The 15331-nt window shown below is 35.0% G+C and overlaps 1 long non-coding RNA gene across 1 annotated transcript in view; it reads right to left on the bottom strand.

Moving 5' to 3' along the window:
• LOC122230262 overlaps positions 1-14066 on the bottom strand; it is a 221833-nt gene extending 207767 nt beyond the window's left edge. Inside the window, exons 1-3 of the long non-coding RNA XR_006207362.1 lie at positions 13769-14066; positions 12497-12617; positions 9737-9840 (exon numbers count right to left, since the gene is read on the bottom strand). This is a non-coding gene — a long non-coding RNA (uncharacterized LOC122230262). The remainder of the gene's footprint in view (positions 1-9736; positions 9841-12496; positions 12618-13768) is intronic.
• Positions 14067-15331: the final 1265 nt, after the last annotated feature.

Genomic DNA, 15331 nt, shown 5'->3' with positions numbered 1-15331 from the left:
TGTCAATGCAGAGACCGCTTCAGATTACCTGTCCCCCTCTTTTGCTGCCCCTCCCCTACTCGTGCTCACTCTCTACCAAAATAAACATTAAAAAACATTAAATAAAACTGCAGTGTTGAAGATCAATAGTAATGGACACATTTTAAGTTCTTTGTGTTAAAACCGATTTTTATTCAACATAATTGTGTTTTGCATTGGTGATTTGGTTCACTGCACTACCAAATCTCAATAACACACAATTTCATCCTACTGTTAAGAAACACCAATCATTTTTATTGATGTTGGCTCTTTGACTTAGTGAAGGGTCTCAAACAACAACCTTATAAAGCCAGGAAAGAAGAAAGAAATAAAACACGCATCAAGGTAAGATAATAGAGCTAATCAAGAATGAGTTCTTTTCAGAATTTCCTCATATTGTCCTATGAATATGTATGCTTAGAGATGCTCTGAACATGCATTTTGTCCAAATGCCCCAAAGCCAAAGGTGATCATATTATTCTGTTCAACCTAGAATATTAGCATCCTGTAATGACCTTGTGAGATCAAGAATAAATTGCAAACATTACCAACATACCAAAATTAGAGTTACAACTGGCTTCATCAAAAGTTTTAATGGCTAAATTTTCACAGCTTCAAATTATGTTATAGGAACAATAATTTCCCTTCACTGACATCTCCTGGATTGCTGCTGCAGTCAGCATATTGCAAATTGACAACAGAAAATAGATGTTCACTTTCAAATGAAGTCAGTGAAAAAGCGAGATACTTAGGGGTAACTCATTTATTCCCTAACACTCCATTAGTTTCCTTGTTCTCTATGTTTAAAAAAAAAACTCTATTGAAAAATGATTTATTATTGACATAATTTTTATGTTTTTCCTTCTCACGAAATTTTGACTTGGTAGCATTGGCATTCTACTTTTATTTCATCCTCACAATAGGCAGAAAATTACAAAATAAGTTCTTTGCTAGAAAGACTTGGGCTAAATGGAATTAAATATCTAAGAATCATGTAGCGCTCTTGGTTTGCTTAATGTATAAATGTTGTTACACAAAAAAGTCTGCAAAGATTGACATTGGCATTATAATTCATTTAATATTGGGGCACCTGGGTGGCTCAGTGGGTTAAGCGCCAGACTTCGGCTCAGGTCATGATCTCCAAGTTCATGGGCCTGAGCCCCACATCGGGCTCTGTGCTGACAGCTCAGAGCCTGGAGCCTGTTTCAGATTCTGTGTCTCCCTCTGTCTCTCTTTTCCTCCCCCGCTCACACTCTATCTGTCTCTCTGCCTCAAAAATAAATAAATATTAAAAAATAAATAAATAAACATTAAAAAATAAATAAATAATTCATTTGTCTTTTATTCTGCATTATATTAGAGTTTTATAAATAAATATTAATTGGTTAAAAAAGATACATTCTCGCAAACGTTATCTAATTGATGCTCTCTCTTCTAGCATTACTATTATTAATCTGCTTTTTAACAAATATAAACATTCAAATATTCTCAAAAAGTGACTACATAATGGAACTGTTTTCAGAATTATTAATTAAATTAGAACATTTATAAAATTCCATACTCCTCCTGACAAATAGAATTTAACCATATAAAGCACATAAAGATTTAATAGAAGTTGCAACAAGAATGATGACGTATATTTGAAATAGGTATTTAGTTAATCAAATATTAACAATAAATCCCAATGACATGCTTTCTATGCACTGTTGACATTGTCATGATGCTTATGTATGATAAGCAATACAGTCATAGGACCACTGATTGTGCAAAGTTCAGGGATTTTGTAAATGACATTTAAGTGGACTTTTAACCTTTCAAAACTCAAAGACAGTGCCTAATGGCAGATTTTGGCTGAGTATTGAGATTAAAGCTTAATATTTGTGTATCTTAATATATATTTTTCATTACACAAAAATGTGCATACATATAATAAGATAGGTGCATATTGCTGAAAATAAATCATACTATATATGCAGCTTTATTTTCCTTTTCACTCATTTATATTTTTATCAGTTTTTTAAATACTTATAAACTATTAATTTAGTAGTTGTATAATATCTCAATATCATGCTATATCACATTTTCTTAACCAGTTCTTTATCACTGGTCTTCTCTGGATTTAAAATTTTCAATTATTTAGCCCATATTATTTTAACACTCAAAGACAAAAATCTTTTTAAAATCATACTAGTACAAAATCCACTCAAATATTTATTAAAGGGCAAAACTGTATACTCCATTTTAATTAAAGCATTAATGAAAATAAACTATTAAAAACACCAAAATACTTTTATATGTAAGGCACACAGAATGTGTTAAAGAGAAGACCAAACAATGGTTCTCTCTGAAGTCAATGTAAGTCAGAATTTCAACCAGTGCCTTTGCAATAATTTTGTGATGGAGGAATGAAAGAAAGGAAGAGAGAGAAAATGGAGATAAACTGAAGGAAAAAAATACCATCCCTCACGACCAGATTTAACACTGAATGGAATTTCAATAAACTTTGATAAACTCAAGAAAATATATGCCATGTATTCTAGATTCCTATTACTTTCACCATGGAGTGAATTAAAATTTGAAATTCTCATCCAGTTTTCAATTAAAAAGCTTGACTGTATTTACTTATTTTTTTCACTTGTCTATGCTTAAGACTCATTCAGAGATTCAAGTTGTCAAATACATGTTATTATTGAAATGTGTGAGCATAAACTCACTAGGACATGTACATATATAATAGATGCTTGGGCAACAGATGGATAAGTTTGCATGCATATATATGCATAGAGGGCATACACACATAGACATAAAACTATTTGCCATTTAAGAAGAAAACAAACAGGGAAGAAATATAGGATTTTATTTTTATTTTTTGTGCACAAGAATTTTTATTAATTCATAAAACTAGAACCAATCTAGATGTCCTTCAGTGGGTGAGGAGTTAAACAAAATGTGGTACATCCAGTTCATGGGATGCTATTTGGCAATAAGGAGGAATGAACAATTTGACAATATTTGGCAATAAGGAGGATGCAGTCAATATAGGAATTTAGAATAAATTCTGGGCTTTATAAAAAATGGTGACTTCATATGTTCAACCTAATTTTAAAAGCTGAACTGCAAAGAGCTTTTTATAAGATAGATGCAATTGAAAAAATGAACCTGCTCAGCTGAGAATTAGATAAGAAAAAAATATTTTTTCTCCTTATTTATTGAATCTTAAAACCTCTAACAAAATTGCCATGGTATTTATTAAAAATCATCCTAGAACTATGTCACAGAAATCAATGCCAGGGAAAATACTGAAGCTTAATGGAAATAGAACCTTCACTACCTTTTAAAATATGTGTTTTGTGATAGAGATATTTAAAAATTTTATAGAACACAATATTAATTCTTTATTTTCTTACATTTTGAATAAGCAAATAATGAGCACAAAAAATGTTTGAAATGTCTTTCTAAAACGTGTGTGTGTGTGTGTGTGTGTGTGTGTGTGTGTGTGTGTTTGTAATGAGACTAAGGGCCCTTGATTATTTGTTATCAAATAAGCATTCAAACTAGCTGTCCTGTTTTGCCCCAATACTCCTTATTGATGATGTCACTGCTCCCTCATTGGTGGCTGAGTTTATCAGGTGAGACATATAAAGTGAAGGAATGGAATGCTAAGCCTAGCTTATTAAACCCTTGTTTAACTTAAATAAAAGAATATTTTTGAGGTGCCTGGGTGGCTCAGTAGTCAGGTAAGTGTCCAATTCTTGATTTCGGCTCAGGTCATGATCTCACAGTTCATTAGATTGAGCCCTGCATCCAGCTTTGCACTGAATTGGCAGAGCCTGCTGGAGATTCTCTCTCTCTCTCTCTCTCTCTCTCTGCCCCTCCCCCACTCTCACTTGCTCTGTCTCTCTCAAAATAAATAAATAAACTTGTTTTAGGAAAAGGATATTTTGGCTACCTGAATCAGGATTCAAGTAATACTTGTACACTCAAGCTGTGTGCCTCCTCACCTACCTCACCCAAGGAGCTTATCAATGCTATTTATAGAGGTGTTATGATTATTAACTGTGGGAGGTAAAAGTGGAAGAAGCAAAAATGTGGGAGAAGTCTGAACACAGTAGTGACGTGAAATCTCTTCTCTGATTAATCCCTTGGAGTAGGTTTACTATGGAAAAGGACTAGAAGCTGCTAGGACTGATTTGTGAAATAATTTGAGACAGGTAAATGTGATTGCTGAGAGAGTAGAATGATTTTTGTGAGTACTGTGGACCCTCTGTAAAGCACAGGGCACAAAGGCAGACCTGAATGAGGCTTAGCTTTGCAGACAGAAGTACTTTCTTACTCCCTGGATGGAATCCAATCTGGCAAACCAAGAGGCAGATGATATGTGACTAGCTTAGGCACTGGCATTCTCAGGGTAGGCACCTCTTTCTAGTGATACTGTGGACTTTCAATGTGTACCAGCAGAGAGGGAGCAAGAGAAGAACATCATAGCATCGTAAGAATCCTGCAGAGACTCTTTGCTTTGAGAGGATCTAATGAGGGGGGTGTAGGGGTGGGGGTGTGGGCAACCCAGAAATAAGTAGAGGACATTTTGAGAAAAAATAATATTCCTATCTGTATTCCAGAACCATTTGGAAAGGGCTTAATAAAAATGTAGAACATGTATATCTAATGGCTATCACTGGATGACATTTAGGTTTGTTTTGTAGTCATGAGGTCAAAATTTGCTGAACTCTGCTTTCTGTTGAGTTTTATCAGTGACATGTTTCTTAAACTGCTTTTGCATTACTTAGAAAAATGCTGAATCTCTTGTCCATCTTTATTAAGGCTATGCTTTGGTTACTAAGGAAAGACCAGTATTTCTGGCATAGGCAAATAGTTTCATACAATAATACATGCCCTCCCAATAATATGCGATGATATGAAAAATGAGATTGGTGGCAAACTATTCTAATTTTCTCTAGAGAACTGCTTAGTTTTTGAGAGATTCTAGATTTCTGCTTCAACATTATGAGTAAGTAGGAGCTGGGTTATACCACCTCTCTTCCCAACACAGCCACTAGACTCCTGATAAGATGCAGGCTTAGAGGCATCCTTAGTTTCATTGGAGGTAGAAGGGATTTCCAGGATCACCTCACCAACTGAGAACAAGCAGAACGATTAACTAGAAATGAGCCTGGAGGCACAAAAAACATGGGCTCCTAACACCTTTAGACAAAGTGTTTCTCTGAGTCAGGTAGGCCAGGATTCTAGAAGCTGGTCCCTAAAATGTGGGAACCAGGATTCAGTATCGGGAAGTTGGTGTAGGGGAGCCCAACTGAGAGAAAGTCAATATGATACGAAACCAAGATAGATCTGTAGGTAACAGTGAGGGGTAAGCTTGTATCAAGATTGAGTAACAATAGATAACATGGACCATTGGATCAGTAATGACCAAGGAAGCCAATTCTGAGACTCCAACTCTGATGCAAAAGCCTCCAAAAAGGCCTGTGAGACAGAAGGTAGGACTTGTCCCCAATAATATATACAAGGACAGAAGTGAGGTCAAAGGCCCTTTGAAGGAAAGAATCCCTCATTAGCACCTCAGGTTACTATGAAATGTGACACCAACATATGAAAGGGCAGATTTAGAAATCCAAGAGCTAAAGATGTTAAACCTGAGAATTTCTGTAGATGAACTATTTGAAGAAATAAAGATGAATTGCAAAAATGGACACAAACACTAGAAAAATTTCACAAATAAGAATATAAACTCAAAAACGATGGACTTCCAGAAGGAAAAAGTACAATCATGGAAGTCAAAATCTCAAAAGGCAGGTTAAATGTACATCAGAATAGACACATTTGAGAAGAGAATTAATGAACTACAAGGTCTATCTAATTTATATAGTATATGTCAAAGAGAGATAAGGAGATGGAAAATATGCAAGATTAGAGCAAGATAATCTCAGAAGATGGAAATGAAAAAGAGGAAATGAAACTATTTTGTAAAGAGATGATGGCTATAATTTTCCTAGAACGGATTAAAAAAAACATGAATACACAAATCCAGGAATCACAACAAACAAGAAATCTAGATGTGACCACAATGAAATATAATGTTGGGGGAAACTTCAACTGACAATCTTTCACGTTAGTGAAAAGATAGCTCCCTCTACAGATTTTTTACTGAAGATCTTCAAGACAAGTTTCAGATGCCAATCTGTATGAACAACCTTTCTTATAAATACTGATTAACATACACAATATAAAATATTAACCAAACTAAAGGAAACACATTAAAAATAGTCTACATGACTTAAAAAGTAATAATCTTCATCTTAATCACACGTTGTACACAAAAACTTACTCAAAGTGAATAGATATCTAAGTGTATCATATAAAACTCTAAAAGCTTTAGAAGAAAACCTAGGAGAAAACCTTCATAAATGGGTTTGACGAGATTTTAAATATGACTCCAGAAGCAAGATCCACATAAGGAACAATCGATATGTTGGATTTAAGAAAAATAAATAACATTTCTGCTGTATAAAATACTCTATTTATAGAGTGAAAAGTCAAGCAATGGACTGGTAGAATATTCTTGCACATCATTATCTGACAAAGGCCATGCCTACAGTACATACAAAAAACTCTTAAAATTCAACCCTAAAAAAATATAATATCCAATTTAACAAATAGTCAAAAAACTTGAACAGATACTTTGCCAAATAGGATACATACAGATGAAAAAGGAACACATGACCTGGAAACATCATTAGCCATTAGGGAAATCTAGATTAAAGCTATAATGAGTTACCAGAATGGCTAAATAAAAAACAATAGTGATAACACCACATGTGGGTGAGGATACAGAATAATCAAATCACTCATTTGATGCTGGTGGGACTAGAAAATGGTATGTCAATCTGGAAAATAGTATGCGGTCTCTTACAAAGCTAAATATATGCTCAGCATATGACCCAACAATTGCACCTCTGGGTATTTACTCCAGAGAAATGAAAACTCATGTTAATACAAATACCTGTTTATAAATGTTCACAGCAGCTTTATCCATAATAGCATTAAACCAGAAACAAGCCAAATTTTCTTCAGTGAGTGAATGGTTAAGCAAACGGTGAAATAGCCATACACAGAATACTGTTCAGCAATAAAAAGGAATGAACTGTTCATACATGCCACAACTTGGATGGATCACATGGAATTATGTTTTAAATGGTCAATCTTAAAATGTTACATACTACATTATTTCACTTATATACCCTTGGAATGAAAAAATGGTAGAGAAAGATAAGTTGCCAAGAAGTAGGGGATAGAAGAAGGAAGAAGGTAGCTGTGACTAATAAAGGGTAGATTGAGAAATTTTTGCAGTGGGACTGTTCTGTATCTTGAGTATGGTGATAGTCACATAAATCTACATCTGAGATAAAAATTACATGAAATTAAATACATAATCGGGTAATGTCAAACTGGTGAAATCTGAATAAGCCAGTTTATTTATTTGATGTGTTCAATATTTTTTATTTAATTAATCAATACCTTTCAAGTTTCAGGTTGTGATATTACTGTATAGTTATGCAAGATAGTTACCACTAGGGAAACCGGATGAACGGTGTATGTGATATCTCTTTATTTCTTACAAGTGCATGTGAATCTACAATTATTTCAAAACCAAAGGTTAAAAGATGTATGCATACAATTTAAAAAAACACAATGAGATACCATCACACTCTATTAGAATGGCTGAAATGAAAATGCTGTACTGACATCTCATGCCAGCAAGGAGGTAAAGTAACTGGAATTCTTATACTGCTGGTGAGAAAATAAAATGATATAGAAACAATTTAGCACTTTCTCATAAAGTTAAACACACACTCCCCATATGAGTCAGCAATCCCATTTCTGGGTATTTCCCCTAAAGAAATAATTGTTTATGTTCACACAAAAACCTATACCTGGACGTTTACAGCAGCTATATACCTAAGTTCTAAAAACTGACAGCAATTCACATGTCTTTCATTGAGTGAATGAGTAAGACCATCATACTATACTATGGGCCCTTCAAATCCTTTGGATGAATCATAAAAGCATTATGCTGAGCAAAAAATGTTAGCCTCAAATCTTTACATATGATTCCATTTATATAGAATTCCGCAAAAGACAAAACTAGAGTGGCACGATTGTATCGGTGATTTCAGGAGCTGGTAGGGAGAGGAGGTACAGGGATAGCATGAGAAAAACTTGGGGGGTGACAGAATGTATCATGATTGTGGTGATATTCATATGGAACTATGCAATTGATAAAATCCATAGAAGTATGTCCAAAAAAAGGTTAATTACACTGCATTATAATTTGAAAACATAAAATTATTAAATAATAATGGTTCCTGGATCTGTCAACTTTATCTAAATGCTTTCATGTATCGCAGATCTCAGTCTCAGTCCAACCAAGGAAATCAACAGGTATCTGAACACAGAAGACTCATCGCTACATGTCACTGAACGATGTCCAAGAATTTTTTTTTTTTTTTTTTTTTTTTTTTTTTGCCAGAAACCCCTGAATACTATGTTAGATAGAAGCTAGATACAAGAAGTGGAAGGAATACCAGAGGCAGAGTCCTCAGTCCTCGAGGGCGGGAATGACAGAAACATGGGCTGGAGACAAGGATGGTGATACACAGGTTACACATTAGAAATGTGAAGACGCAACATCCTGACCTTGTGGCTTACAGACCAAGAGGCACTGGTGAAGAGCATGCCTCTCGTCTTCCACCTCTGCCCCAAGGTAACCCCTATACTCATTATAATGAGTTTGCATTGCAGTTACAGCCTTCCCCCTAGGTAGAAAGACTGCCAGGAGTGTTCTGGTACAAAGCTTATAGGTCAAACGTCCCCCGCATGTACAGAAGGAGTCCCCCAAGTCTTTGGAAGCAGTCCCCACTAGGGACCAACTCCTGTATGTCACAGCTCCACCCAGCCCAGAGAGACCCAATAATGTGTAATCTCAAAAGAACACAGGGGCCTGTTCCACCTCAAGGAACCTGCCTGCTCTCCCTTAGAGAGTGTACAGTTGTTTTAATAAGACTCTTTCCTGCTTTTACTTTGGGTGCAGATTCCTAATTCTTTAACTACCTCCGTTTTAAAACCCAAGGCACAATACTTTTTGCGCTAACAATACTCTTCTCTTTTTCTCCCAAAGTCCTGTCCTCTTTGAAAATTATACTTGCCAACCACCAATATCGGCCCTGAAAGACAACCTTTTAATACAGAAGATAGCTCTAATGTTTCTACAGTTCTTTTATGTGTGCTTTTCTGCTGCATTGGTTTGCGCTATCTCAGTAGACTTTAATTATCAACAACAGCTATCAAAGAATTAAAAACTCTCAGGCTTGGCAAAACATTAATTTAAGATATTTAGAATACTATAAAAAATAAAAACTAAGTGAAACATTATAATTATCCTACCAGTACTTGAGTCTCTTCGGAATTAACACACTAAGTGAAAGTCTCTAAGGAGTACATACATCAAGGCAGTATCTTCCCTACTGATATCTCTGTTAGAAAATATTTTTAACACAAATTCAAGAAAGTCATCAAATATTTATTGAGCAACTATCAATTGTTGGAACTTCTTTAAATTTTTACAGCACTTTCCAGGAAGCATAGCTCATTCAGTAAATATATTTATGGACTCTATATTGTCTATTTGTTTTAGCCACAGTACCTTGAAAGAGGTATGGTGAGGCCAGAGGCATATCAAGAGAGACAGAAGCTGCAGAGATTTCCAGTGTTGCTTTTGCTGCTGTTGTTATTGCAGCTCCCAGGTCCCTGGGGAGAAATGGCATAAGGCCACTCAGAGAAGTACTAAGTTGGGTCACAAAGCAGAGGAATGGAGGGAAGCCATAAGCAAGCATCTTTATTGTGGGTCCAATGGAAGGGAAGGGCGAACACTTTTAGGAGTGGCTAATTTGAATCAGTTAAGCTGGGTTCTAAAGAATAGGGCTTGTCCCAGAGTGTCCAGAGCTTGGCCTTGGGACAGTTAAGATAAATGTACAGTGACCAGCAATGTGGGAGCCTGATAAGGAAGGCGATTGAGGATGTGAACTTAACTGGCTGCTCAAGGAAAGGAATGGATCAAAACAAGGTCAAGACAGCATTAAAAAAAAAAGAAAAAACAGTAGATTACAATTATCAGGCACTTTATCTATTATGAGGAATCCGCTAGGTTCTCTTTTCAAATTATTAAGACTCCAGTAACTTCCCAAGATTTCCAATAACACCATCCTGGTTCCATGTACCACTGACCTTCACTCTTATCTATTCCAAATCTTCCTCCCTATTTACAACATTTACCCAGCCCCTCCTCTTCCTCCTCAACACAGCACCTAGAATAATCCTTATAAAACCTAAAATCATTTAACTCCTCAGCTTGTAGTGTTTAGTGGCTTCCCATTTCTTTGGGAGTAAAATTGATCATCTTTTGTGTGCTTGACTAAGTTCTACATCATTGGCCACCCCCAAATATTCTCAGTAACTTTCAAACTTCATCTTTTATTATTTTCTTCTTAACTCATTCCTTTCAGGTAACAAGGGCGCCCATGCTTCAATCTCAGGCCCTTTGGACTTGCTGTTTCCTCTGTCTGAAATATTCATTCCCTAGATATCTTCATTGCATGCTCTCTGGTCTCTTTCCATTCATGATTCAAACATCAACTTCTCAGGAAAACTTACCCTACCAGTCTTTTACAAAATTTAAATACTACCCAACACTTTCCAACCCCTATCTTCCTTTATTTTCCTCTATAATACATCCCATCTAACATACAGGTGAGGACGAATGAGAATATGAAAAATTTGAACTCAGGCATGCTAACCAGGAAACTTGCAATGGTTGAAAAATAATTGAAAAACAAAACTGTGGCAGCTACAGAGGCATTACATACATAGAAAAGATCAGTTGCAAGCCATGTTGAAGAGATAAAGCATTCAAGAGATAAAGAATTCTTGATCAATTGAATATAATGATACAAGAAGAGAAAAAGAGATCATTTCCTGATTTCTGGATTTGGTGATTTGGCATATGATGCTACCAGTTCCAGAAATTCAAACTATAAGAGAAACAACTGGATTTAGGAAAGGGGATGTTAATAGTTTCGAAATAAGTGATATTGAGCTTTCAGTTACATTGGAACATTCTGAAGAGAGATTCTTAGTAGGATATATTGATCTAGAACTTCTTAAAATAAATCATACTGGACTGGATTTCCAGAGTAGGGAAAAGAAAGTAGCTCAAGTTCTGAAAATGAGTAGCTCAAGTTCTGAAATGAGAAGCCAGAAGTAGAGTAAGAGAAGAATAGCAGAGAAGGAAAAGGAAGGGTAGGATAGAGAAGGGAAGAGAAGAGAGACAATGATGAGATTTCAGAAATATCCAAGTTTTAGGATTAAAGCAAAGGAAAAGGAACTATAAAAGCAAAGAAATGGGCAGGGGCATTCAAGCAAGAGAAAACAAGAAAATTTTTAAGAGAAGGTGGAATTCAACAATCTTAAATGTCTCATGTTAAATAGATACTTGAAATTTAACCTCCCATGGCCACTGGATTTTGTCATTAGGAACTCACTGGGAGTTCCTGATGAGTTCTACCTCTTTTCTCTGGAATCATATAGAAAATACAATCCATTATCTTCCACACAGAAACCTTTCAAATAACTGAAATCAGCTATGTAAGTCTTTTTTTTTTCATGAGGTTTTCTTCTCAAAACTAAATATGTTTGGCAGCTTCAATTTGCTAAAAGACTGCACTTAAGTTTTCCTCTGGCTACTCCCATTTATATCTCATGGCACCGGGTTGAGTGTTTAATGGCAATGAACTGTTGAATCTCCAGCAATTTTGCTTGAAATGGCCTCTATATTCTCCAGAATTGAAGGCTTGGTTTTAAAAAGGAGAATGGTTTAATCTGATAGTAATTAAATTGTGAAAAGTTAAAGTCTATTAAAAAAAATGAAAAGGAATTTCTTGGAGGTTAAAATTATAAAGTCAAGCCCATCAGTGATTTCTTGATTGCCCTAATTTGCCTAAATATGGCCTCCAATTTTGTACAGTTAATAATAAATAATTAAAATATGTGTAAATGCATCATCTGTATCACTTCTATTTAGATAAAAAGGTCACAGCATCTCTTTTTTACAGGTAGGTTGCTTCTTCATATACTATACAGACATGTTCTGAGACCCCATTAGATGCCCAAAATCACAATAGTACCAACCCTATGTGTACTATGATTTTTCCTAATAATACATGCCTGTGATAAAATTTAATTCATAAATTAGACCCAATAAGAGATTAACAACAATACCTCATAATAAAATAGAACAACCACAATAATATACTGTAATGAAAGTTAGATGAATATAGTCTCTCAAAATATCTTATTGTGCTATACTCACCCTTCTTCTGATAATGATGTGAGGTAATAAAATGCCTACCTGATGAGATGAAGTGTGGTGAATGATGCAGATACAGATATCGCTTTAAGCTACTATAGACCTTCTGACCATATGTCAGGGGAGAATCATCTGCTTCTGGATCACAGAAGACCACAGGTCACTGAAACCACAGAACACAAAACCGTGGATAAGGAGGGACTAATGTAATCATAACTTAAAGGAAATTCATTAGGTGCTTTTAAAATCACAGAGAACAAGATAAGATATAGTCTATTATGTATCAGAAACACAGAGGTGGCTTTCCATGTATTTGTGGTGTGTAAATAAAAAAAAATACTTATAAATAATGGAGGAGAACTTGATCAAGTGAGATATTTGTAGACTATATTAGTTTATCTAAAAATAAAGTATACATTCAAAGGGACTTGGGGATGTTAAATTATTTTACATACCTCATGATTTTACGATGTATACCTTACAAGTTACTATCAGTTTTGGCTAAAACACTTATGCCTCACTTTAAGTGAATTAGACATATTCACAGTTCTGAAGAGTTGGATTGTTGTGCATTTGCTACAGCAAAACTGCTTAGTAAAGGAGATTATAGTTTATTCTGAAACATATAATCAAGTCAGAAAAATTCTCAGCGGCTACCTCTAGAGATTACATTACTGTGCAAACTCAGCTAAACTGGAACTTCACTTCCCAGAGTTCCCTTCCTTGTATTGGTAGGACAGACCTCGTAAGAAATTTGCATGAGATTTGGAAGGTGGAAGTGAAGCAGCTGCCGTGTTTACACTTGCAAATTCAGTGTAGTATTAAATCTAGTGGTCAAGTAAATTATTGGGGGACTCCTGCAAGGGTGATCAACATTTCTGATTTAACTGAGATTGTCCTAGTTTCTGTACCATAAGTCCTTCTCCTGGGAAACTCTTCAGTCCTGAGATCAGGACAGTTGGTGGCCCTACTCCTGGTCTGCCTTGGTGAGATTTGTCTCCTCCAGCCCAGACTGAATTGAAGTTGGACCGAATTTCTTTAGTTTCTCTAACTCCTGGCATGCTTAGCTTCATGAAGAAAGGCATTAGCTTTTCAAGCAGATCACCCAGTCTTCAAAATCGGAAAAAAAAGATAAGATGAGGTTTCCAGTTTGACCTTATTCTTCCGGGTGATCATTGAAAGTTTCAGTTTGCCTTTGTTTCTCCCCACCTTCAGGTCTGACTCTTTTTTAATACTGCCTGCTCCACTGCCATCCCTGGCTGCCTACAGACCTAGAAACATACATGGAAATAACAGCCATAGTAAACTGCTTACCCAGGTCTCACGAGTGCATCATGCGAAATCCCTATAATAAACCCTTTACTCCATATCACTTCTCTGTTTCTCTGCTCAATGATTGATATACCACCAATGGTTTTGTTCAGTCATCACCTAGAGAAGAAATATGGATAGCTTTTTTAGCAGTAATAATAACTATTCCTTATATCAGTGTAGTATTGTACATTTACTAAGTACTCATATACATATTAATCCATCTGTTACAAAATTGGAAAGCACAACTTATATTACTATATCCACTATGAATAAGCATGTGAAATATAACTTTGCTCTTTTTGTTATTAATAATTTCTCTTCTCTAGAAGGTAATTAAAATGGCCATTTAGCAGGGCATTTACAATATATAATCTCTTCTACCATTCTCAAGAGTCAATGTGTATAACATGCACAAGGTAACCAAATTGTGAATAATCAACTTATATTAGAGAATCCAACTTCTGGCTCAGCAGTTAAATCAACTTATTTATTCCAATTTACCTGAATCCCAATCCAAGTTAACCAGTAAGTTTTTTTTTCTTTTTTTTTTCTTTTTCTTTTTCTTTTTTTACTCACAAGTTTAAGTACTTAAGAATTTAGTCTTTATTGACTTAGACCATGGGCCAATATCCTTAATTCAAGATCTTTATGCCAATATCCTTATTGTAGCTTTGAATATTTTTTCTTAGGCATTTGCACTACACTTAATTTGGACTTCTTTTATCCATTTTTATAACACAACTATTTGATAGCAGTGTTTTCCTTTTTGGCTTATCCTTTGACCACTGCCTAAGTCAAACTGTACCTACCTACAATAACCTTAAGATCTTTCCCATGAGTTCTCTAGTGTATCATATGGCATCTATCTCTTCCCACATATATAAATGGTGATGCTGTTCACATGTCTTATACTTAAAGTCAGAATAAAGGAGAAATATAATGTGCTCACTTAGCTAGATACAAAAAGATAATTTGATAAAATTAAAACTCATGAAATATACACACAAATAGAATAGAAAGACCTATCTTAAACTGAAATTTGCTCCCAGAAATCAGAACTAGGAAAGGAAGCCAGCTATTACCATATCAATGTCAAAATGTTCTGGAGGTACTGACCAGCACAATAAGGCAAGAGAAAAAAAAAAAAGAAAACTATTATTATTTACAGAACACATAATTGCTTACATTTCCTTATGCTAGCAACAAAACTTAAAACTTGAGAACAATATCATTCATAGCGTCAAAAGCATTAAATGTTTGACAATAAATTTAACAAAAATTATGCAATCCTCTACTAAAAAATATAAAATGTTACTAAGAGACAGTAATGAAGGCCAAAATTAAATGGAGAAGCATGTTATTTTCATGGGTTGAAACATCATGAAGATGTTAATTATTCTCCAATTGTTCTATAAATTCAGTGTAATCGCAACCAAAATCATAGAAATCTCTGTATGTGTGTGTTGCACATGCATGTGTTTACATGTGTTCGGCTGTATAAATTAACAAGCAGATTTTCTAAACTTTATATGTAAATGAAATGGGCCAATAGTCAAGAAAATT

The sequence above is a fragment of the Panthera leo genome, chromosome C2, assembly GCF_018350215.1.
Source record: "Panthera leo isolate Ple1 chromosome C2, P.leo_Ple1_pat1.1, whole genome shotgun sequence".
In the NCBI taxonomy this organism is placed as follows: Eukaryota; Metazoa; Chordata; class Mammalia; order Carnivora; family Felidae; genus Panthera; species Panthera leo.
This window is presented reverse-complemented; position numbering and strand designations above follow the sequence as displayed.